General features: G+C 51.3%; 1 long non-coding RNA gene across 2 annotated transcripts in view; it reads right to left on the minus strand.

Annotated features, from left to right (window-relative positions):
- Positions 1-11,157: 11,157 nt before the first annotated feature.
- LOC103887912 overlaps positions 11,158-24,303 on the minus strand; it is a 33,600-nt gene continuing 20,454 nt past the window's right edge. For both annotated transcript variants that reach the window (XR_004179130.1, XR_004179131.1), the window contains exon 2: positions 11,158-20,154. This is a non-coding gene — a long non-coding RNA (uncharacterized LOC103887912). The remainder of the gene's footprint in view (positions 20,155-24,303) is intronic.

A 24,303-nucleotide genomic window follows, 5' to 3' on the forward strand; every position in this document is an offset into this window, starting at 1 on the left:
TGGCAAATATCACCCTCATCCCACGCGGCTGGAATTCTCTTTGCCCCAATTAGGAGAAGCCATTATGTCCCGCTCCACTGGAACCCCTCCTGTGTTTTTCTGCAATGTAATTTGGAGATCACTTGCATTTACGTATCCCATAAAGCAACATCACCATCTCATCTATTAGCCAGTCCTCAGACCACAGCTCTTCAGAGGGAGAGCTTTCTCCCCTAACCCACCCATGGCACTGTTCACAATGTCTCTAAGAAAGGGCTGCAGGCAAGTGTCGATCCAGCCAAACCCAGGACTCATTAGGGCCTCTCTTACCAGCTTAGGATTTGCAGCACTTAAGCCATAATAGACATCAGAGAATGGACAAAAAGTGGAATGGAAAATACGTTCTCAAATGCAGTAGAAAGTGAAGGTCGTCATTGCTATTCAGAGATGGACAGACTGAGCAAAAAGCGCCCTGTTCTTTGAGGAGACCATCTCCCCACTCCACAGCTGAGGACTGGACACCTGGATCTGCTGCTCTGCAGACGAATTGAAAGCTCACGGCAAATGCTTAGTTTTTTTTCTCTTCTCTTCATCATACTGATTCAGGGAATCCAAAAGGCTTGGTCATTGAAAGTCAAGTAGATTTTCTGGGAAGATGGGGTGGTGTATGCAGAGCCATGGAACCCAAATTTCAGCTAGCAGGGTCTCAGCTCTCTGAGGTTTTGCATCTGCAGGCCTAGCTGTGCTGTGATTTGCTTAGTATTGTTTTGCTCTTTCATTATTTAAATGCATGATTTGACAAGAAAATTTTACTCTACCATAGTGAATGGAAAAATCTCTATCACTTGCCACAAATAGGAAATATCCATCATAATGAGCACAGGCATATTAGCATAATAATTGTCCATGTATCAACCAAAACCATCTCTACTTTGCTTTGGGAAATGAAGGTTAAAGGGACAAGAGCTTTGGAATAAGTTTTGGCCCACGACTAGAGGACGCGGATGGCTGTGTTGTTAGTTGTGGGGGGTTTTTCTGTGTGTGTGTTTTTTGTTTGTTTGTTTTTGAGACAGAGTCTCGCTCTGTCACCCAGGCTGGTGTGCAGTGGCATGATCTCAGCTCACTGCAACCTCTACCTCCTGGGTTCAAGCAATTCTCCTGCCTCAGCCTCCCAAGCAGCTGGGACTACAGGTGCGCATCACCACGCCCAGCTAATTTTTGTATTTTTAGTAGAGACAGGCTTTCAACATGTTAGTCAGTCTGGTCTCGAACTCCTGACCTCGTGACCCGCCCACCTCGGCCTCCCAAAGTGCTGGGATTACAGATGTGGGCCACCGTGCCTGGCCCCATGTTGTTATTTGGAAGACACCAAAGCATCACAAAATACTAGAAAAGCAGGGGATCCTTAGAAAACGACTGCTGCGTGGAGAATGCCAAGGTCCAGAGCACAGACCGGGTTTCCCTAAGGCAACACACTCAGGTTTGTTTCATAGGAATTCATTTTCCCTCCCCTACGATGTTGTTTTTTTACAACAAATTACACAGTATGTTTTTGGTTTTGTTTTTACTTTTAAGGAAGTTTAATCTTATACATTGATTTCTGAGCACTTATTTCTGGTTCAAAAAGCAAAACCTATGAAAGCGTGGGGTGGGAGGTGTCTTTGTAGCCTCTCTCTTGCCACCCACTCCTCCTGGGGGCCAGCTAGCCTGGGGATGCACAGAATATACACATGCCAGTGCACACGTGTATTTTTTCCCCCTTTTTAAAATAAACACAGATGGTAGCATACGACATTGTTCTGTACCTTGCTTCACCAATGCAATGACGTTTCTCCGATCACTATACAACAAGTCTCCTGCTTCTTTTCTTAGCGCTACGTGGTAATTCCATCACAAGGGAGGAATGGGGTTTATTTAACCAATCCTGTGATGGTACCTACGTTGTTTCTAGTCTGTTGCTATTACCAACGGCTCCGCAATGAATAAACCAATATATTCATCCTTTGGGCCTGTGTGAGGACAGCAGCAGGATAAATTGCTAGCCGTGTCATCAGCGTGTGTTTTAGAATGTCATTTAGCATGTGTTTCTAATGTTCCCATCCCTGTGGAATGAAGGTTCTGTAGCAAGGAAGTCAAGATCAGGGGACACGGGCTCAAAAGAGTTGCTTTTTATTTTCTCCATGTCAAGAAAATGTCTCTCCCAGCCTTAGCCTTTAGAAAAAAGGATAATTCAGTTTGGGCTGCACACCCCTGACTGGGTTGTCTATGAATTATGGATTTTTTAAAAGACAGGAAGTGAGGTGAGATATTGCATTCCCCAAACTGGTTTTATCTTGCTCAATTTGAAGTTCATCTTCTCATTCTGATGTCAGGCACTGGTGCGCAGGGTGGCCGCAGAAGCCTCTCTGTGGGGCCTTCTCACAATTAGTCCTTGGCTTTATGCAATCCCAGGAAGCGAGGGATTTGTTGTTTCAGTGTTCGTGGGTTCATTTCTGTGGTTCCTGTCGCCCCGGCTGCTGGAACACAGACTACCTGTCATGTCATTATGTGTAGGAAAACTGGAGCCCTGGTCCCACACCTCACACAGCCTCGTGAGACTTGTCCAGGGGACTTGGGGTGTCCAGACCACTAGGGGTCCTGTCTAGGCAGTGGGCTGTTTTGGAGGGGGCAGACACAAATGGAAAATTTTTGAAGATGGAAAACATGAGCAGTGACTCAGAAATGCAGCAAACCAGTATCCTGACGCAGGAGCCTGTGTTATCGCTACAAAGTCCACTTGTCGGAATACCCAGCAGGCTGGAGCCAAGGGGTCTGTACCCGTGTGACTTTGTCACTCCCACACTAGCATGTGCCCTTGTCTGTAGACACATTCAGTTGTTTGGATTTGGTGGTGGAGGTGCTCTGATCCCTATACAATGAGCCTTCTGCTTCTTTTTTAGCACTACACAGTAATTCCATTGCAAGGGAGGTATTGCATCTCACAGGTAGAAGCCAGGGATGCTGCTAAACATCCTACAATGTCCAGTCCACGGCCCTCACAGTACAGAATGATCCCGCCCCAAATGACAGTTATACCCTGGCTGGAAAAGCCAGACCTTACCCACCCTCAAGACAAAATCGATATCACCCCAGGACTAAGTGCTATCTTTGAAAGGTAGGAGTGCCCATTCCACGCACCCTCAGCCCAGGAGGTTCACCGGGCCTATCCGTGCTCCTCCTTTTCGGGCCGGGTACCTGGCAAATAGGCGGCCCTCACCAAAGCTGGGTCTCCTAAATCACTATGCTGCAAAAACCTACACAGCATCTTGGAGGGGAAATATATGAGAGAAGTAATATCTCAGGATTCTCAACAATTTTTCTCCTCTGAGCTCAGAGAGCTTTTCCAGGACAATGTTACTTTATATTCCCATAATATAATGCAAGAAGGATTGCTCTTCTCACTTCCAGATAGACATATTTCCCGGAGAGCTGCTCCTGACAGCTAGTTAGTGAGGGGGCTGGATCAGAATCGATAACTCCTGAAGCCCTTTTTTGTTTTTACAAAATGAAAACAGCTTTTTTTCTCTGATTATAAAAATGATACATGCACATTGTTTCTTAAAAAATTCAAACAGTACAGAAAAACATAAGAAAGAAAAATAAAAAATCACCCAAATCCTTTCACCAAGAGATAAACAAATGTAGACATTTGGGTACATATCTTTCTAGCTCTTTCTCTGCGTGCAGGCATACACATATTTTACTAACACCGTTTTACCTAAGTCAGGGTTCCAGGACCACTATTGACATTTGTGGCTGGATTGTTCTCTGCGGTGGGGGCCTTCTTGTACATTGTGGGATGTTGCAGTACCCCAGCCTCTACCCACTAGACGCCGGTAGCAATCCCCCACCCCAGTCATGACAACTATAAACACAGACATTGCCAAATGCTCCCCTCGGGGGCAAAATTGCCCCAGTTGAGAACCACTGAGATAAATGGAATCATGTACCTACTGTTCCATATAAACCCGATGTCTGGAGGAAGAAAAGAGTAAGGCTTTCTCTTAGGACTTTTGTGTCCTTTGGTTTTTTTGTTTGTTTTGTTTTTGTTTTTTGGTTTTTTTTTTTTTGCAGCAGAGTCCAGGGTCAAGGTCCACTGTGATATTTACAAGGGAAGAACTTTAGGTAAATGACCACCCTGAACCTCAGTTTCCACATCTGCAAACAGGGACAGTGATAGGACAACGTCTGTGCCACAGGTCATTGAACCGCGTCCCAGAAACTATGTGTGAGAGGGGATTCCTGTGGGGCCCATTGAAAGCCTGCCTGGTGGGTCCCACTGTGCCCCTGGCTTCCGGGGGAGGGTGCCCCAGGCTGAGCAATTCCAGGCACCCTGGCTGAGCAGCAGTGGTGGGGCTGGCGCAGGCGAAAGTCGTGTCGTTCTGTTTGTGGGCTTTGTTTTTTAATTGAATTATTTTGGAAAGCAGATAAGCACGAGTCTGCTTCAATCTAGTACGCTAGGTTTTTGGGGTGGTTTTTTTTTTCATGTAAACTTTAGTTTCTTTTGAGTTTCAGATATTAAAAAAAAAAAGACAAATGTACAAGATCAGTGGGAGGCTTAAGTAAATTGGTTTATTCCACTGGGGTGGGGGGAGTCGGGCTTGATGACTCACAATCCTGGTTTTGTCGGAGTTTTACAAAGTAGCCTGTGGTTTCAAAACTGGTGAAAAGAAAGAAGATGGCATCCTCTCTTGCTGCTGTCCCCTCTCCCAAGCCCTGCCTCCATTTCTGCGACATGCCCTCCCTCACACCCTGAGGTGGCTGAGTCAGGCCCCCAGGCCCACTGTGGGCCAGGTCCTCATGTGGAAGGGACATCTGCAGAATGATGATGGTGCCCTGTTCCTCCTTAAGGATGACATCAGAGCCTCCTCGTGTTTCCCTCGTTTTTCCAACAAAGGAGCACAGTTCTGGGGAGGGAGCTGGCCCCACCCATGCTCCGTGCTTACCCGTCTCCCTTGGGCACCTGGCGTCCCCAGGTCCTCTCCCCATGGCCTTTACACACGCTGTTTCCCACTGGCGCACACTGCCCGCCCCTCAGCCTTGCGGCCGCAGCAGGCGCCACTTCCTCTGGGAAAGGCCCAGCTCTTTCCACACACCTTGCTGTGTGCCGGCTTCAGAGATGACCTGATCAACCTGTCTCATCCCAAGCCCGAGAGCACCCTGGGGTTAGGACCTGACTCATTTTGCCCAGGACTGTGTGGATTCTGAGGATAGGACATGATATTTGAAGGAAAGAGGTAGGGAAGAAAGGAGATTCTTCCATTTTTAAAAGCGTGATTTTGTTGTTTTTTGCCTTCCACATCACAGTCTTCCATATTCAGGTGGTTCAGGAAAACAGGAGCTCTCACTGCCTGCTCCCCGCTTCCTCTTCTGGGGGCCAAGGTGAGCCACTCCCATTAGCGGACTCGGGAGATGCATCCATTAGGCCACCTGCCCATGGCCCGGGTGGCCGCCTCTGCCGCCAGCCGGTGCGTGGGAGAAGCGGTGACTCAGCGCTTCCCCAGCATGAGTGACCAAATAGCCGCTCCAGCCTTTCCCAAGGAGCTGTCCTCTGTCCATAATAGAGAAATTATGTGAGGCGTAATTTATAGTAAAAATCAAATGAACATTAATTCTGGTGAGTCATCCATGCAGAAAGGGCATAGGCTATGGACGTGGGCTGCCGCTGAGGACAGCTGAATGTTTAATCAAAGCAAGCCAAGACTGCGCCACAGGTTGTGAAATTTGGAGCCCTCCCCATGGCTGCAGGATACACCTATGCTACCTTGGAGGGGTCCTGAGCTAGGAGGGGACTTGGCGAATAGTCCATCCACCTCCCTCATTTTACAAGTGGGCACTGGAAGACCAGTGCGGGGACACCAAACTCATCAGCAAGCCTCTACCCCCAGCACCCCCATTCTTGTTCGCATGGCGGCCCAGCCCACATCCTCCACCACTCTCCCTGCTCCTCACAGCTGCAGGCAGCCACCTTCCAGACTGCTTAGACCCTGTTCCTCTTCTGTGTGCCCTTGGTCACCTCCTCCCTGGTTCAGGTACTGTGACCTTGTCCCAGGAAGACTCCAGCACCCACTCTCCATGTCTCCTGACTTCCACTCTGGCCTCCAATGGCATTCTAGAAGGAACTTTACAAAATGCAAAGTGGGGTGTGTCACTGTCTATGTGAAACAATGGCTCGCACCCCCAGGGAAAATCCAAGCTGGAGGGCAAGAGGAGGTCAAGGCCTTCCCATGCGCTGGTCATCCCCACATGGGCACCTTTCCCTTTTGCTTGGCTGTCTGGCTGCCTCCTTCTACTCCACTTACATGCCACTTCCTCCAGGAAGCCCTCCCCGTACCTCCCTGCTAAGCTCCTGCTGTTCACTTGGCCAGGGTCTGTCTCAGGCATGGGCTTTAAGCTCCACGAGGACAGGCTCATGTCCATCTTGCCCTCCTCTGTGTCCTTGGGCCCACATAAGGGTCTGGCATACGGTAGGTGTGCATTCATCTTGTGGACTCTCTGCTTGGAGGCATAGGTGATGACTTGCCACAGGGAGCTGGTGATGGTGCTAGGGACCCCTCTTTTCTTCCTCTTCCCCTGGTCTTTCTAGGACTGTCCAGAAGGAAGCTATTCCTTGGGAAAGCTGAGGAGGGGGCACCTTCATTCCCACCCCCATCCCTGCCTTGGACTAGACACTGCAGCAGGGCCACATGTGTCCTTCCACCTGGCCTGGACTCGGGCGTCCCAATTTGGTGTGAAACAGCAGGTCACAGATGGCTGCATTCAAAGGGAGGTGCAAATGCCTGGTGCATGGGCACATTTTCTTTTTGAGAGGGTGGCATCAGCCCAGATTCACCTCTAATTACGAGAACATCTTGCCTTTTGAGAAAGTGAAGAATTTCAGGGGAGCGTGGGAAGACGTTTGCGGGCAGGCAGGCCTCGCCGGCTCTCGTTCTGCCAGGAGTGCGCTCTGGGTTTCTTAGACTTGTGGAAACCACTGCCAACAGCCAGGAAGGCGGGGCTGACAGAGCCTCAGGCCCCAGGACATCTCTGCTAGGTGGCCCCAGCTGGCCAGTGAGTCTCTTGACCGTGGCCTTCATTTTGGAGGAGGCTTGGGTCTTCCCTAGCAGCATGTCCAACATGTAAACAGGAGCACGCAGTGGCTTCCAGGGCACCCCACCATGCTCTGCCTGTACCCCCACTCAAACCCAGCACCTACCCCCTCCATCTCACCCACTGCACATCTGTGGCTCCAGCCAAAGCCGCAGGTGCTCCTGGACACTGACCCTTCCCTCACGCCTGCACTGCCCACCCACCTTCCCCACCTTCCTCATGTTGCCCCCCACCCCCGCCCGCCCCCATAATTCTCTCTCACCTGCGCTGCCACAGCTGCCGGGAAAAGGAGTTTCTGCTCACCCATCACAGGCGTGGTCATGTCACTCCCACATGCACACACACACACACAGAGCACGAGTTCAGATGCTACAAGTGTACACACATACTATGTTAAGTGCACTCGCACAAATACACGTGCACACAGATGCTGCATACGTGTGCACACACTCCACATGCAGCTATGTCCCCCCACACGCCTTCATCCCAGAATGTCCCCACCATGTGCGTGGAGGGGCATTATCTCTATGTACTTCCCATGGCCCCCAGGGGACCTGCCCTCTCTGACCTTGCCTGCTGCTCTCCTCTTCCCCTGGCTCACACGTGGGAGATCAGGGCATCAGGTGTGCAGGTGTTGGGGGCAGGTTGCAATTTCACAGCCCTGTTTTTTCTGTAGCACCGATCTCTCCCAGAAGGTGTGATACCTCCATTTCTCTGTTTATAGTCTGCCTGCACCACTCCTAGCTCATGTGCTGGGTCACAGCTGTTTATCTCTCTCTCTTTCTCTCTCACACACACACACACTTTAAATAAACTTTTTATTTTAAACTTTGAGATTTACAGACAAGTTGAAAAGCTAGTGCGGAGCTTCTGTGTCCCAACACCCAGGTTCTACCGCTTATATTGCCACGTGATTTGTCACCACGAACGAATAGTATTGCCTGAACCCCGTGCGGTGTGCAGACGTCACTGGCTTCTCCCTAATGCCCTCTCTGTGCTCCAGGACTCCATCCAGAAGCCCACGTGACATTTCATCATCACATCTCCTGAGGCTCCTCCAGGCTCCTCAGCTGAGTCTCTCAGCTTTTCCTTGATTTTGATAACCTTGACCATTTTGAGGAGTGCTAGTCGGGTATTTTGTAGATTGTCCCACAATTTGGGTGATCTGATGTTTGGTTCATGGGTACACTGGAGTGATGGGGTTGGGGAAGGAAGACCACGTGAAGTACCCCCTCATCCCGTGGTGTCCAGGGTATGTATTAGGTACAGGATGATCCCTGATGACACAGGCCTCCCGCTGGCTAAGGCACAGCTGCCCAGGTTTCTCCACAGTGCAGCCCGTTTCCCACCTTCGATACGTACTCTTTGGAAGCAAGTCACTAAGCACTGTGCATACTTCAGGGGTGGGAGCTATGTTCTATCTCCTTGAGGGGGAAGTATCTACCGGAATTATTTGGAATTATTCTGTGCAAGAGATTTGTCTCTTCCATCTACTTATTGATTTCTATCAGTCTGGACCCGTGGATATTCTAAGAATTGGGTCATAGTCCAGCACAGCTTTGCTAGTCCCCTGTCCCAGCTGTGACCCTTGGGAGCTCCTTCTGTCAGCTCCTGTGTCCCTGGAACCTGCCGCCATTGCTGGGGCACCTCCTTCCTGACACCACATGATGCTTCGGGCTCACCTTGCAGTCCTCGCGCCAGCCAAAGAATAAGCCTTTTTTTTTTTTTTTTTGACACAGGGTCTCTGTCACCCCAGGCTGGAGTGCAGTGGTGCGATCCCAGCTCACTGCAACCTCCACCTCCTGGGTTCAAGCAATTCTTATGCCTCAGTCTCCCGAGTAGCTGGGACCACAGGCGTGCACTACCACACCCAGCTAACATTTGAATTTTTAGTAGAGATGGGGGTTTCACCATGTTGGCCAGGCTGGTCTTGAACTCCTGGCTTCAAGTGATCTGCCCGTCTCAGCCTCCCTACATGCTGGGATTACAGGCGTGAGCCACCACACTCAGCCAGAATAAGCTATTTTCACCAAAAGCCTGGTTCCCTTTATGGGAGAATGGCACCACCAACTAAGGCCTGGGTGGCGTCACTGCTTCAAGGTCCTCTTGGAGCCCCTGGAAAGAACCAGGAAATAAACATGCATATGCTAACCCTCTCTGCACACCTATGGAGAGCAGTCTTTCTCCCTCTCTCCACCAGACTCTGTATTAAGCTGCACATCCTCACATCACCAGGACCCTCAGAAAGTCAGACTTGCTCTGTGTCAACCATCCTGGGCCAGCAGTTTAGATCACGTTTACACAGAGCAACCAGCCAGGTGGCAAATGCATCTATCTTTTTTTGGCATTGGTGGTTGTGGCTCCTAGCATCTAGCTCAGGGAAGCTGCTGAACAGCCTACAATGCCCAGGACGGCCCCCACCAGGGCTGGAACCAGCCCCGAAGGTCAGCAGTGCTGGGGTGAAGGCCAGGGGTACACAGATGCCGCAGGAGGGGAGCCTGGGAGAGCCCCTGCCGCTCCCCTGTCCCGCTTCATTTCCCGGCGTGCCACTTTTCCACACACGACACAGCCCACCCACTTCCTGTTGGTGATATTTCTCTCCCCTGCAGAAGCAAGCTCCATGCAGAAAGGGCTCTCCCCTCTTCTGCGACTGCCGTGTTCCACCCCCACATGGCTGGGCCCTCGGCTGGGCTCGGTATCTAATGATCCCATGGGGAAAGGGGAGCTGGAATGGGGCAGAAGCCACCAGAAGGAAGGTCAGCCTTCGAAGGGAATCACAGTGGCTTTTCCTGAGACACAGGGGCGAGTGGCAGGTGCGGTGACAGAAGGGAGGCCAGCCCTGCAGCAGGGATGGGGGCAGTGAGGGCTGCAGGGCCTGAGGGCGGGCCTTCACCTTCCCCTCCTGGGCACCCATGAACTGTGCTACGGCACAGCCCAGGCATGGGGGATACCCAGAAGAGAGGGCTGGGGTGCCAGCTTTGGTGGGAACAAGCAGGGAGCCCCCCCACCCCCGCCCCAAGCTGTGTCTCAAGGCCTGTGCCCCTGGGGCGTGCGCTTGCGTGTGAGCGAAGGCCTCTCTGCTCTCTTCCTGGCCTTCCCCAGCGCCCCTGGCCTCTTGCCCCATTCACCCAAGGCCTTTTCCGCCCGGTACCTCAGCTGTGGGGCCTGGCTGGTGTAACTCATGGGGCCCCAGTGGGGGGCGGAGGGGCCTCTGGTTTCCTGGCCTGCGGTCTCCACCAGGGCCTGGATCCGGGCACCTCTGCTGACAGCGCCCAGCGTGGAGCCACCGTGTGCCCGGCGGCCTCCTGCAGAGGCCCCTGGGGAAGCTCCCCTCTGGCCCCCTTTCCCCTGCCTGAGGGGAGGCCACAGCCACTGGAAGGGCTCAAGAACGGACTTCAGGGGTCCCTGAGCCCCCAGAACTTTCAACTCGGAGTGGCATTCTTGCACTGGGAAGGGCCACTGCTCCTGCGGGTCCAGGCCCTATTTTGGAGACTCCCCCGGCTCTGGCAGGAACAAGGCTCACCCTTGCTTCTGCCCTCAGGACAGCTGTGGGGACACCTTGCACCCCAAGTCCTCCCAGCCATGCCCAGCACCTCCCATCAAGCCTTGTCCACACAGGGAGGGTCAGGCCACCCCGCCTGTCACACCCCAGTTGCCTTCCCGTCTTTTCATCTTTTCGCTCTGTCCATCCACTCATCCATTGGTGCATCCAGCAAGAACCTGAGACCCGCTCTGTCCTAAGTGTGTGAGAGTTCTGCCCTCTGGGGTTTAGTCTGGTGAGGGAGACAGGCCCTAAGACAGTGAGCCTGCAACTCCCCGCTGCAGTAGAGCCAGGAAGGCAGGGCCAGCTGCAGCCAGAGGAATCACAGCAGGGACAACTGGTTCCACGCAGGAGTTGGGGTGCCACGTTTCCAGCATGACCCCCAAGCAGCCACCATGAGTCAGAAGCAACCCAGGCCCGTCAGACACTGAGACACTGCGCACTTGCTTCGAGGACTCCAGCAAGCAGAGCTGGGCTCCGTGGAGAATAAATGAAAGAGAAACATCCACCACTCTTTCTACACAAGTTTATTAGGCACCTGCTGGGTATCACGTGTGGAGACAAGCTGGACAACATAACAATCCGCAAGGCAGCTACGGCCTTGCCCTGGAGCTCCCAGTCTAGCAGGGATGGAAAACAGATAAGTCCCCCAGCAGAAGCCCCAGACCCAGCAGGCTGTGAGGTCGGGGAAGGGGGAGGCCTTCCCGAGGAGGAGGCGGCAGTGAGGGTGGAGAGAGCCTCCGGAAGGGGAGCGGGCACCGGAGTGGGTGGCACCGCATCCTGCAGGTGCTTGTGGCTGAGGCTGGGAGGTAGGTGAAAATTCCGGCAGTGGGGACCCATGGGAGACTGTGGCAGAGGTGCGGCACAGTGAGGTTACCATTCCCCAGTGCCCAGCTGCTCCAGGGGACCCAGCAGGTGACATGACAGGGGCCCCTCTTGTATCGGCTGTCCTGTCTCCACTCCTGGTACACAGCTGTGGCTGCAGCACTCTTCAGAGCCCTTCAGGAGAGCCTCCACCCAACCCTCTGAATTAGGCACAACAGGATTGAGGGGGGGCCCTCCGGAAGGGTCCTTTCTCCTCACCTCCCACATGCGGCTGGGCCCAATTTCACCATTTTACTCGGGATCTCCCCTCCTCAACCCTCCCAGCCCTGCCCCATCTCAGTGGCCTGCGGTGGACCCCAGACCCACAGACACAGGCTCTCTCTGCATAAGGGCTCACATGGTCCCCAGCCAAGGTCCCTACAGCACTTTCCATGGAGCCCTCTTCCCAAACATGCACATCAAACTCGCCTCTCAGCCACCCCGCCTCCATCTCAGCTTCAAGGCGGCCTTGGCAGGAGGCTCGGGGCGCCACGGAACAGTTCACCACGTCTCTGCCCTGGCCTCACGTGCTGCCGGCTAGCCTTGCCATTCATCTTCTGAAGGCTACTCTCTGACGGCTCTGCCGGCCACCTTGATCTGAGTGGCAGGTCTGTGCTAACAATGTTTCGTGTGGGGCCCCGGGAGAAGAGTCCATGAACCACTACCTAACTCAAGTGCTGCTGCGGTGAGGCACCCCTGCCTGGTTCTGAACAGACGCCGCACGTCAAAGGGGAGCCGGCAGCTCATTCCTGAGCAAAACAGCAGGCTAGTTCCTCACAGTCAAGGAAAACCACTGGGAGAACCACCCGGCTTCTGCTGAAGACCTGAGCTGCTTCTCCCGGTCCCCCAATGCTGACGGGCCTCTAGCATCAGGTCCATGTGGCTGATTCTGGAGATCTCTAGGAGGATGGAACTGGCTGATGAGAACTGTCAGTATGAGTCTGTCTGGCCACTCTGCCTGGGAACATTCACCGAGACATAAAGAAGATATGAAATAGCTGGAAATGAGGAACCCAGCTAGGGCTGGAAGGATAGCCTTTGAGGATCATTCTGTGAGTGCTGCCGGAGAAGGAACCCTGGTGAGGGCTCAGGCTGGCTCTCCCTAGGGGCCTCCTCAGGAGGAAGAAGACCACAAATCTAACCAGCCTAGCAGCCCCAGATGCACAGAGCACATGTGGATAAAGCTGTGGCTGCCTGCAGTCCATGGGATCATCTTGTAGGCAGCAGTAAGAAGGGTCTGTTCTATGACTGCTCTGCTGCCTTTTTTTTTTTTTTTTTTTTTTTTTAACAGCAGCTGGTTTGGAGTCTCCCATGTATTGCCTGAGGTGGTTTAGTAGTAACCAGCTACCAAAAATCCTTTCATTTTAGGTGCCTGTTGGGTGGTGGGGTAGCCACCAAGAATGAATTAAGCCATTTTTAAAGAAGCCCAGTGGTGAATCCACAGTATGCTCTGTCTGACAGGGTGCATCTGAGAGGGCCTGCTGGGCCTTTGTTCAAAACTAGATACGCCCCAACTCCAATTCTAATGTGCGGAAAATGTGATACAGAAACCTGCAGAGCAGCCAGGTCCCAGTGGACGTCAGAGATCAGCTCTTACCTCCACAAGGATCTCGTTCACCAAACTCTTTGCTTATCAAACCTTTTTCCTGCAGAGGGTAAGGGTTAACTCCCATCTAGAAGAGGCTGAAGTACCACGGTTTTCAACCCAGGAACGTGGCACTGATGAGGCGGAGTTCTGGAGGGGCACAAACGCAGAAGGTTCCAGGGACCGCTGGGAGCAGACAGGTTTGGGATAAAAAGAAAGAGAAAAACAGGGCAAAGGATTAACAATAGAAATGAAACCAGGTGCACACACACTCACCTGCGGCGTGATCTCCCATGGCCACACTCCAACTTGATATCTTGCTTCCAACAGCCAGAACAGCCATCAGTGGAACTTACTTTTATGGGCAATCTTTAGGCTGTTGTTTATTGTTGATTTAAGAGAGAAGCAGTTATGGTTTTGAAAACATGGCTGTTTTTCTGATGGGGAAGAGCAGGTTTCAATGAAATGGGTGTGGAGTCCCAATCTCCAAGGCCATTGTGATCTGAGACAAGACATCTGCCAGAGTCAACTTCTTCAGGGCCCTCAAGAACAGAGTGCTTAGATAAGCCTTTTCTGAAGCCCTCTGGCTGGCCAGAGAAAGGAGGCAGGGCTATGGTGCTCCACTAATCCTGTAGGGCCAGGGCAAGGAATGGAAACCCAAGCAGAAACCAGGCAACCAACCAGGATTGTTTCCATCATGAAACAATAGAACAGGTGAACCCATCTACCTCTAGTCCCAACCTTTGTCAAGAACAAAAAACCGGGACCCACACAGGTGACCACAACCTCAGTGTGAGGTAGAACAGCTGGGACCCAGACTCAGGTCCAACAGGTGCCCAGGTCAAAGGGGTCCTCGCACCCCCACCCCAGGTGACCCTCCTGGAAAAGGGGTGCTGAAGGCTTGTCCGTACCTGTCACTGCAGCTGTGTCATCTAGTGGGGAGCGCTTCAGCATCTGTGCCCCATCAGAGCCCCCAGGTTCTCAATCACCAGCGTTCAGATGCCTGCTCCAATGGGGGCACCAGGAATGGCAAAGAGATGTCTTCACAGTGTTGCCACGGTGAGTGCCAGCCACCCATGCACCTGACCTGGTGTTTTTGTCATGGAACTGGAGATGTGACCTTAGGCGCGCACCACTGAGCCACACAGGTGAGGCTCATTTCTCACCTATAAAGAAATATAAATGGGAAAACCCACAAAGCCCTGCCTCCTGGCCCAGCTGCCAAGATGACGCTGAGCCAAGCCCTCCAGAAGCACTAGGTGGACGAAGGGAGGGAGGCATCAGAGCCGTACATGACACCTGGACACCTACCGCAGGGAGCTCTCCAAGGGTGCCCCACCTAAAGCCTAAGGAACCAGCTCTGACTATAGGCTGAGTCCCAAAGGGCCAAGGAACATTCCAGAAGCACTAGTGAACCTCCTCTACACTGCCAAGCAAGAGGCCTCAGAGAAAGGCAGCCTCTCCCAGATAGACCCTGTATTAATCCGTTTTCACACCGCTGATAAAAACATACCTGAGACTGGGCAATTTACAAAAGAAAGAGGTTTAATTGGACTTACAGTTCCATGTGGCTGGGGAAGCCCCACAATCACGGCAGAAGGCAAGGAGGAGCAAGTCACATCTTACATGGATGGCAGCAGGCAAAAGAGAGAGCGAGCTTCTGCAGGCAAACTCCCGTTTTTTGAAACCATCAGATCTCATGAGACTCGCTATCACGAGAACAGCATAGGAAAGACCCACCCCCATACTTCAATCACCTCCCACCATGTTCCTCCTACAACACGTGGGAATTGTGGGAGTTACAATTCAAGATGAAATTTGGGTGGGGACACAGAGCCAAACCATATCAGATCCCCTTCAGTGAACAGACCCCAGCTACCCAATGTGGGGCAGCTCAGCTCCTGCTCTCCCGGCTTTCCTCTTGCCACGAGAATCCCACCTCCTAGTAGGGGAGACCTTCAGGCCAGCAGGGCCCTGGTCAGAAGCCTCAGGGCCTCCCACTGCACTTGGAATCAGACCCCAGTGCCACACCCACAGGCTGCCCTTATGGTGCTGCCTCCTCAGCTACCCCAGCTCCTTCCCCTGCCCCTGCTCACTTCCTGTAGCCAGACTGGTTTCCTGCTTCCCTATAGTTCATGGCCAGCTCTTTCCCACCTCAGGGGCTTTCCACTGGCTGTCCCCTCTGTCCAGTGGGCTCTTTCCCCAGCTCCTGTGACTTGGCAGGCTCCCGACTCACCAGAGCATCACCTCGGACCCCTCCATCAGCTCTGTCATTTTCCAGGCAGCATTTGAGGACAGTGGTTTGAAAGGCAACCTCTGGAGCCTGACTAACCACTGGAGTTCAAATCCAGACTCCACGACTTTCCTGCTGTGTGGCCTTGGGCAAGCTATTTGACCTGTGTATGCCTCAGTTTCCCCACAAGCTTGCAAGGAAGAGTAAATTAATGCATTTCTCTAATGCCTAGAACGTGGTAGGCACCATAAATCAGGAAGGGCTTCTCTGTGCCAAGAAGCCTGAGTATGGGGCAGACTGTGCGAGCACGGCTAACCACAGTGTCCCTTGGAAGCCCACAGGAGGAGACTCTCACTTCTTCAGAAGATGAGGGGATCTTCTGAGCCTTCATGTACATGGCCCTGAAGGAGGTAAGGCCTAGCTGTGGTCACAACTGCCATGGATTCTTCTCTGAGACCTGGATGAGCAAGAGAGAACTCTGACCCACCAAGGAAAAGGAGGGAATTCTGAATACGAATAGAGATTAACTCAGGGGCCACATGAGGCCCACAAGAGCCCCAACAGAAATTCCCCTCCTCCCTCACCTCCTCCTCTCTTGAATCCCTGGTGCTGAAAAGCAAGGCCCAGGTTTCAGAGCAGCCTGGGCCTCCTCCAGCTTTCCTAAGTCATCCCTATGCTGACAAGAATGACGGAGGCCGAGGGACGCACAGATGTCAGGTGGCCGCGGTAACTGCCCTAGCCACATTGTGTTTCTGCTCAGCTTATTATGGGGCCCACCAAGAGGAAAGCAGGCAGCCATGATGGCTCCCCAGGCCTGGCCACTCAGTGCTCATCCATCAGCCCAGGTCGCCCAGACCAATGTCACAGCAAAGGCAAGGAGGCCCCGGCCAGAACTCAGTTGCTGGGTCCCTGCCCAATTCTGATGATGACCCTTGTTTCTTATAAGATAATAATAGCTCCACTTTACTGCAGGGAGAGCAAGTGCAAATGCCTACGGAGGCCAGGCCCCACTCAGAGATGAGTGACAGGCACAGGTGGTGGCAGGCACGGGGGTGTGTGTGCTGCTGGCCGACAGGGGGCGGTCGCCCCCCAGCTACGGTTGTCCATGGACAGGAAGAGGCAGGCCCCAGAAAACTAGAGGCCAGGAGAGGTCAAATGGCCAAAGGCTTCTGTAAAATCTGCTGACACCTAACCGTTGGTGGTCATCATCATTTATCCTTAAAGGAACTCCTATGTGGCTGAAACGCACCGTGTCTCTGGGTGAGAGCAGGCCTGGAGAGCAGCTTCTGGCTCCATCACACAATGGAGGCTGGCCACCCATTAATTTGTACTATTAATAATGGTGGCGATCATTTAGGGACACTTTTCTGAGTGTCAGGTGCTGCTTGTTCTTAATCCTCTCCTGGCCCCTTCCCTGAAGTCAGGAAACTGCCTTGGCAGATGAATAAGTAGTTCCAAGGCCCCAGGGTGGAAAGTGGGGTGCTAAGGTTAGCGCTCACATCTCTCTGATGCCAGAACAGGGCCCTGACACACCAGCTCTGCTCTCTACACATTCCCCTGAGCTAGGGCTGGGCTCTGACCTGGCTCCTCTGGCCCTGTCCTTGGTGCTTTCACACAGTTCTGTCTGCCCCTGGCTCCAGCACCTGCACTCTTGCCTGCCTGCCACCCCGGCGCCTACCGCTTTCTCATATGATCCTTCCTGCTCCCTCTTCACGGGCTCTTCCCAGGCTGGCTTCTTCCCAGGCCCTAATCCTACTCAGCTCTCCTGGCCATATCTAGCCACGGCAATGCAGTGGCCTCCAAATCCCCCTGCCCCTCCATCCTGCTGCCAACTGAGCTTCCATTTGGCCTGTGACATTTAAAAATATCTGTCCAGCCTTGGCATATAGAACCCAATACCCCCAGCTGTTTAAATACCACTGCCTCATTTTCGGCCCCCATGCCTGTGTGTGTCTAATAAAAGCGTAAACTGACCCTGAACGTGGGGCCACTGGAACCCTCTATTCCAATCATGCCATTCTTAATTTGGCTCCTCTGTCAAATGGGTCGTCAGTGCGAGCCAATTCCTGCCCCTACAAGGAGAAGGTTGGCAGGGGCTTGGGGGGCTTTGGAGCAGCAGGTCAAGGTGTGGCCATCTGTATGCCTGTGACGGGTGCACATGTCTGGAGCATGGGGTGATGTCTGCCACAGCTGTCCTCCTTCCCTCTCTGTCTCCCGACCCCAGTGGGCCCCATGGCCTTGCTATTAATACAGTGCAAAGAGGCCCAGCAGCTGGCCGGGGCCAGGTCTTTCCACATGGATGGTGACAACTGCCATCACCCTGGATGTGGGCTCTGCATGTTCCCAATGTGCCTTCTGTCAGAAGGGGCAGAGCTGCAGTCCACTGGGGTACTGTCTGCAGAAAATGTCCACTCTGACTTGGCAATGGGGGAAAGCACCAATGATCAACTTGGGAGTCGTGAAAGGGGGCTCAAAAGATGGGTGGTCACTTTACAACACTCCTAGCGCCCACAGGAACTAGGCTCCGCTCCCCTAACCATGCCATCAGCCTGCATTTGCATGAAGGCCCTAGGCCACGGCTTCTTCTCTCATCATTGATATATGGGTCCAGCAAAATGCCCAGGACAAATGTGCAGCCAAGTACACACCTATGCAGTGAGGAAATCCCCCGCAGGGAGATACAGAGAAAGGCTTCATTTTCCTGACATGCTGTCTTTGGGGAAGAAGAGGTCGGCTTCAACATATCCTAAAAGAACCCAGGAAGAACAAACTGTTAGGTGGATCAGAGCCACTAATCCAGAACAGAAGAACCCACTCTACTGCCCAAAACTGCCAGGGGTGAAACACTATGATTTCTGGGATTTGCTGTGAAGGGCTCCAGAAGAAAAGGTGTGGTGACAGAGGACACCAGAGCAGCAGAAGCTGACGGGCAGCGCGCTGGCCTCCTCTCTGCTTTGGTGTGCTTGAAAATTTCCGTAACAACAAGGTTAAAAATACACAAGTGAAAAATTGTTCAACAAATATTTACTGAGGGCCTAATATGTGCTAAGAACTCTTCTGAGGATTCTTAATTTGTATAGAAAGAAGAAAGGTGAGCAAAGTCCCACCACGCTGGTCAGCAACAGCTCAGCCTCAAAACTATGGCCTCCTTTTACCATAGCACAGCAGGCCCACCATTCCCCAAATGCCCTGGGTTGGTTTCAGCTGTCCATGCCACTGACCCATGGAGGCAGTCCGAACATGTACTTTTAAAAGTTAGTATTTAAAAATATTGTCATTCAATCCCTGTGACCCTATGCAGCTGAACCCAAGAAAGAACACAGCCAGGAACTTCATCTAGCAGAATGTCCTTCTCCCACTCCTTGTGGTCGCCCCTGCCAGAGGAAACCAAATGCAGAAGCTGAGTTTATTGTATGCTCGCTGTAAACATTCTATCACGTATGCATTACTTGGTTTTGCCTGTTTTTGAACTTGATGAAGAGAGCATTGTACTTTCTGGCATCCTATCAAGAACAGAGAGCACAATGGGAGAACAGACCCAGCTCCCCACACCCAATCCCCAGAAAAGCCGGGAGTGAGAACAGAGGTGAGTGGATGGGTTCTGTGAGAGGCCTGCTGGCTGGAACACTGCTTCAGAGCATGCCAGCAGGAAGTGAGAAGCGCCCGGGCTCATCTCGCTGGGCTTTGGGACAGTTCTACCGACTGTTTCTTGGCTGCATCTGCAAACATAAACATGTGAAGTGGGAGCAAATGTCATGGTAAAGGCAGATCAAGACAACTCCATCTGTTGACTTATTATTAGATGACAAATGTCATGGGAAGAAAATGTGCCCCAAGTAATTGAGCCCTGTTGAAACTCAACAGGCTTCCGCTGGAAGGAATAAGAACTCTTCCTACCACTTCTCAGCTAAGAGGCACCTGACCAGATACAGGGGGCAAAAAATCATTTGTCCCCTTTAGTGGGAAATCTTTGTGTCATACAAGACCATCTCTCACCATCTCTCCTAGAGCCCAGACGAGTGTTTCTCAGGTCAATGAAGAGACTGGGTGGATGGGGGACAGGATCAAGGAGGTGCTCAGGGCTGTGCCTGGAGGGGCATCAGCCATGTTGCCATTTTCAGAGCACGCACTTGTCTTCATGAGTGTTTTTAAAGTACTTAACCAGAAGCCAGTGATACTGGTAATCTTTCAATAGCAGTTGCATAACTTTCCTTTAAAAACAAATGTATTTACATAAAGAAATAGCTGACTTAGAGAGAACGGTGAAGTGCAGTTTCAGTATAGGAATATGGCAAAAACTGAAGGTGGTGTGAAAATAATTGAAGTCTGAGCAAAAATGACCTCGATATTCCTAAGGGACTGTACTTTTTGTTCTAATTTCTAAGGCACTTTGGCACTTAGATGGGTTTAACTGTAGTCTCTGCCAACAAAAGCCACTCATAACCCTAGGCCAGCAACCCCAGTCTGAATGGACCCCTACCCTGTTCAAGGCCCAGAGCTGTGGGGCATCCTAGCCCTGCTAGAAGAGCCTCCATTGCTCCCGGCACGGGCGAGAGGGGAGTGTGGAAGCCCAGAGTCCCTGCCACTGCTGCTGCTGCATAAAGCCACGACAACTGGTGGCCACAGGCCTTGTTCCTCCCAATCCGGAGCCCCAGGAAAGGTCTCTGAGAGTGCTCCATTTTCTTCCTCCTGAGCTTGTTCCTTTGCTTACCTTTAGACGATAACTTCAGCAAGAAAGACAGATGAGCAAATGTCACTTTCATGTAGATAGTTCACCCAGCTGCATAAGTGCTCTCAATGGGAGAACTTTCAGCACACTGAAGTCTATTGAAAAATAGTGGGAGAAGGGAAGTTACTTCTCTTTTAAAAGTGCTAATAATGATAACATTAATACTAATTATTTTTATAGTTATGTGAATGAGCATGTACATTTTTTTGCAATGTTGTCATACTACTATTAACAACATTGATGCTGGCATGACGGGAGTGCTGGGGGGCCCAGTCAGCCTGCTCTGCCCCTGTCATCCTAGCATCCCCTTGGTTAGCGCTGCCTTTCATGCTTAAAAATGTCCCAGCTGGATGACAAATTTTATGGTAACCCTAGTTATACACCATGACTCACTCGTCTATGCCTACAATGAGTGGGCAGGGGGAGGGTTCAGGGGTAGGGGAACAGGGACCTGAATTTCAAAGGCTGGAGAGCATTCTTTAAATTGTGGCCATTCCCGGCTTAAACTGTTTAGATCCTGGATTAGCAGAAGGGATCTGGGTTTAAAATGATCAGATGGTGAGGGAGAGATGCATGGTTTATAATCAATCAGGGAGAGATGCATGGTTTATAATCAATCAAGGAGAGATGCATGGTTTATAATCAATCAGGGAGAGATGCATAGTTTATAATCAGGGCACCATTAAGAGTTCTCCAATGGCAGTTTGAACTGTTACTTCTTTCTTTTCTTTCTTTTTTTAGACAGAGTCTCACTCTGCCGCCCAGGCTGGAGTGTAGTGGCATGATCCTGGCTCCTGGATTCAAGCAATTCTCCTGCCTCAGCCTCCTGAGTAGCTGGGATTACAGGTGCGCGCCACCATGCCTGGCTTTTTTTTTGTATTTGTAGTACAGATGGGGTTTCATCATGTTGCTAGGCTGGTCTTGAACTCCTGACCTCAAGTGATCTGCCCACCTCAGCCTCCCAAAGTGCTGGGATTACAGGCGTGAGCCACCGCACCTGACTGGACTATGTTATTTCTAAAACAGCTCAGTCACCTTCCTGAAAGACTAAACAAAACTGGACACATAACTTCGGATACACTTGGCCTCTCTTTTCTAACATCTTTGAGTTAGGTTTTCCCTAGTCCTTTCCTTGTGGCAAATTTCTGAGATATATTTCTCTGAAGTTCAACTTCTTTTCTTGACAGTCTAGAGAAAATATTGATGAAGCCAAGGTCATGGGCCTCAGAAACCCAGTCCCACAAGCAGAGCAGGAAAACAGCTCCAAGACCTCTCTCCTAACTCATAGAGGGCCTGGGGATGCTACAGGCCTTACTGTTTCCTCTACCAGAAAGAAGAGGGTGGTGCTAGCAGGGCATGGGAGATAAATACTCAGGCACTGCTGGTGGGGACACACCGGTGGCCTCGTAGAGAAGTGCCATGTAGCCAAGGCTCTGTGTTGGCCTGTGAGCAGCAACTCCACTGCTTGATACCATCTCCAGAGAAACACTTGTGACATTTACATGGAGGTGTGTACCACGACATGGTCGGCAGTGCAATTTCTAATAGGGACAAAGTGGCAAGAGCTGAATGCACGTCAACAGGAATGTGACTGCTGACTGTCTTTATTCAGCCCAGACAATGAGGTGATGGTGAAACAGAACAAGGCAGATCCTACAGGAACCAATAGGAAAGGGTCTCCAAGATATACAGATACATGAAAAGGCTGCAATGTGAAGCCCAATGAAACACATGAAAAGCTGTGTTTGAAAACACAGTTATGTTTGTGTTTTTAACTATGACATCCTGTATGGAAACCCATCATTTGTGAAGTTGGTAACCTCTGGGGGATTTGAGAGGTGGTGTATGAAAACTGTGACTGGTACAGGGTCATCAAAGCAGACATTAGCCTTAGCTTTATCTAATATTTTAAAATGATTAGATAATACATGTAATTCATATAATTGCATGTGCAGTTAAACATTAAAGTTAAGAAGTCATGGCTGGGAGAAGCTGCTGCTGTGTTATCAGTTTCACAGTGTAGACATCTTGAAAAAGGATCTTGAGAAAAATGAACTTGCCTTTCTTGTACCTTAATGCTCCTATTTTAGGGGCCAGTTTTAAGTAATAACTGGTGCCTTTGGACCAACAGAAAAAGAGAGTGCCACCAAGTCATACTGGCTTTAGCCTTGGCCAAACTCTTCCTGGCTGCCATGTGACTGTGCCAGGCTGATCACTAAAGACATGGTATAGTCTATTTCTACCTTCCAAACTACTTCTAGCCAGCTCTTGCTTTACTCTTTCTTTAATAAGGAGCTGGAGGAATGTCAGTTCTAAAGTGATCAAGAAAAGAATGTGAAGCTGTTCATTTGGTTGTTGACAAAAAATAGATCTGATATCAAGGGGGCTGACATCTGAGCCCTTGGCTCATGTTCCACCTCCACAGGAAGATTCTCTGCTTGGTGTAGTAAACAATTGAGAGACAGAACTAGGACTAGAAAAATTCAGTCTAAGAGTGGCTTTACCACTAACGAGCAGGTCCCACCTCCCTCTCTAAGCTTCAGTTTCCTTACTTGTGAAATAAAAGGGCTGAGACTCGATCTCTCCAGTGCCTTCCAGCTCCAGGATGACTCCTGTTGATAATGACTTTGGTTGGAAACTCAATTTGGAGTGTTCCTCTCTTGTCTCCCACTTAGCACTAGACTTTTTCTGCTACGACAGCCTCTCCACCGTGCCCGAGACCTAGAACATCTTTCTACCTGTCTGATACCTTGTCACGTGCAGCCCAAAGGCAACTTGCTCTCAAGAGACCAAAGGCAGAACTCCTGGCCCCACCACCCCACTCAACGTGGTGGAACTCCTGGCCCTACTACCCCACTCAACATAGAGTAACTCCTGGCCCCACCACCCCACTCAACATGGTGGAACTCCTGGCCCTACTACCCCACTCAACATAGAGTAACTCCTGGCCCTACTACCCCACTCAACATAGAGTAACTCCTGGCCCCACCACCCCACTCACACCTGGGCCTCTTTCCCTGCTTCTCTAGCTTGGTGAAAAGTACTAGCTTCCATCTAGTTCCACCTGGGTGTCATCCTGACACAGCCAATTTCCCCACATCCATGTTATCACCAAGCCTTGTAAGTCACTCTCCTAAATAACTCTAAAAGCCACTCTCACTATCCTCAGCTTTATGTATTTCTAAAAGCAGCCACCTCCCTAGACCCAGCTACTATCAACTCTAGCTTCCTCTCAAATTCCATCCCACTACTCTGTGGCCAGAGAGATCTTTAAAATAGACAACTTGATTTCAGTCCCTCATGGCCATCAGGACAAAGGCTTCCCATTGTTTATGGCTGTTCAAGACAACAGAAAGACTGCAGTTTGACCTGCTGGGCCCAGAGACCCCTGCCTACCCCTCCAGATTCATCTCTGTCCTCCAGCTCTGCTGACCTGTGAGTTTCCCTAACAGGCTTAGCTTCTTTCCGCCAGAGGGCTGGCAAATACACTATTCCTCAGCTTGGAACTGTACCACCCTCTGGCTACTCCTCAACTTGGAACCGCACCACTCCCCTGCTGCCACATGCTCACCCTTCAGTTCTCAGCTCAAATGTGCACGTATCACTTTTTCAGTAAAGTATTCCCTGCTTTGCCCAAATCCAGGGCGGCTTCTTCTGCTGTATACTTGGGGGGGGGGGGGGGGACAAAAGAACATGTTTCTTTTCCAGTGTCCTTAGCTCAGATTGTAATGAGACCCTCCTTAGCATGATGACTCATTATTTCCAGATCCCCCTCACTGCATGCATTCACCATCGTATTCCCGGTGCCTTGCAGAGTACAGGACCTACAGTGGGCACTCAGTGCAGTTGTGCAGACCAAACTCTACGGCTTCTAAGGCTTTCCATTAACAAGCCACTAAAAGAGAACAGGAAAGTGAAATTTAAAAAAATCCAACTTGACTGCCAACTCCAGCTTTATTTTAGGCTCTTTCTGCATGGCTGGGCTCCTCAAAATCCTGCCCCCTCATTCTCTCACCTCTTGGCCATTACCACCACTATACCACCACCACCACTGATATACTACCATCATAACCACCATCACCACTAGCATCACCACCACCACCACCACCACCACCATCACCACCACCATCACCACCACCATCACCACAGCCACATCATCACCACCACCACCACCACCACCATCACCATCACCACCACCACTATACCACCATCACCACCACCATCATCACCACCACTACACCACC

This window comes from Papio anubis, chromosome 16, assembly GCF_008728515.1.
Source record: "Papio anubis isolate 15944 chromosome 16, Panubis1.0, whole genome shotgun sequence".
Taxonomy (NCBI): Eukaryota; Metazoa; Chordata; class Mammalia; order Primates; family Cercopithecidae; genus Papio; species Papio anubis.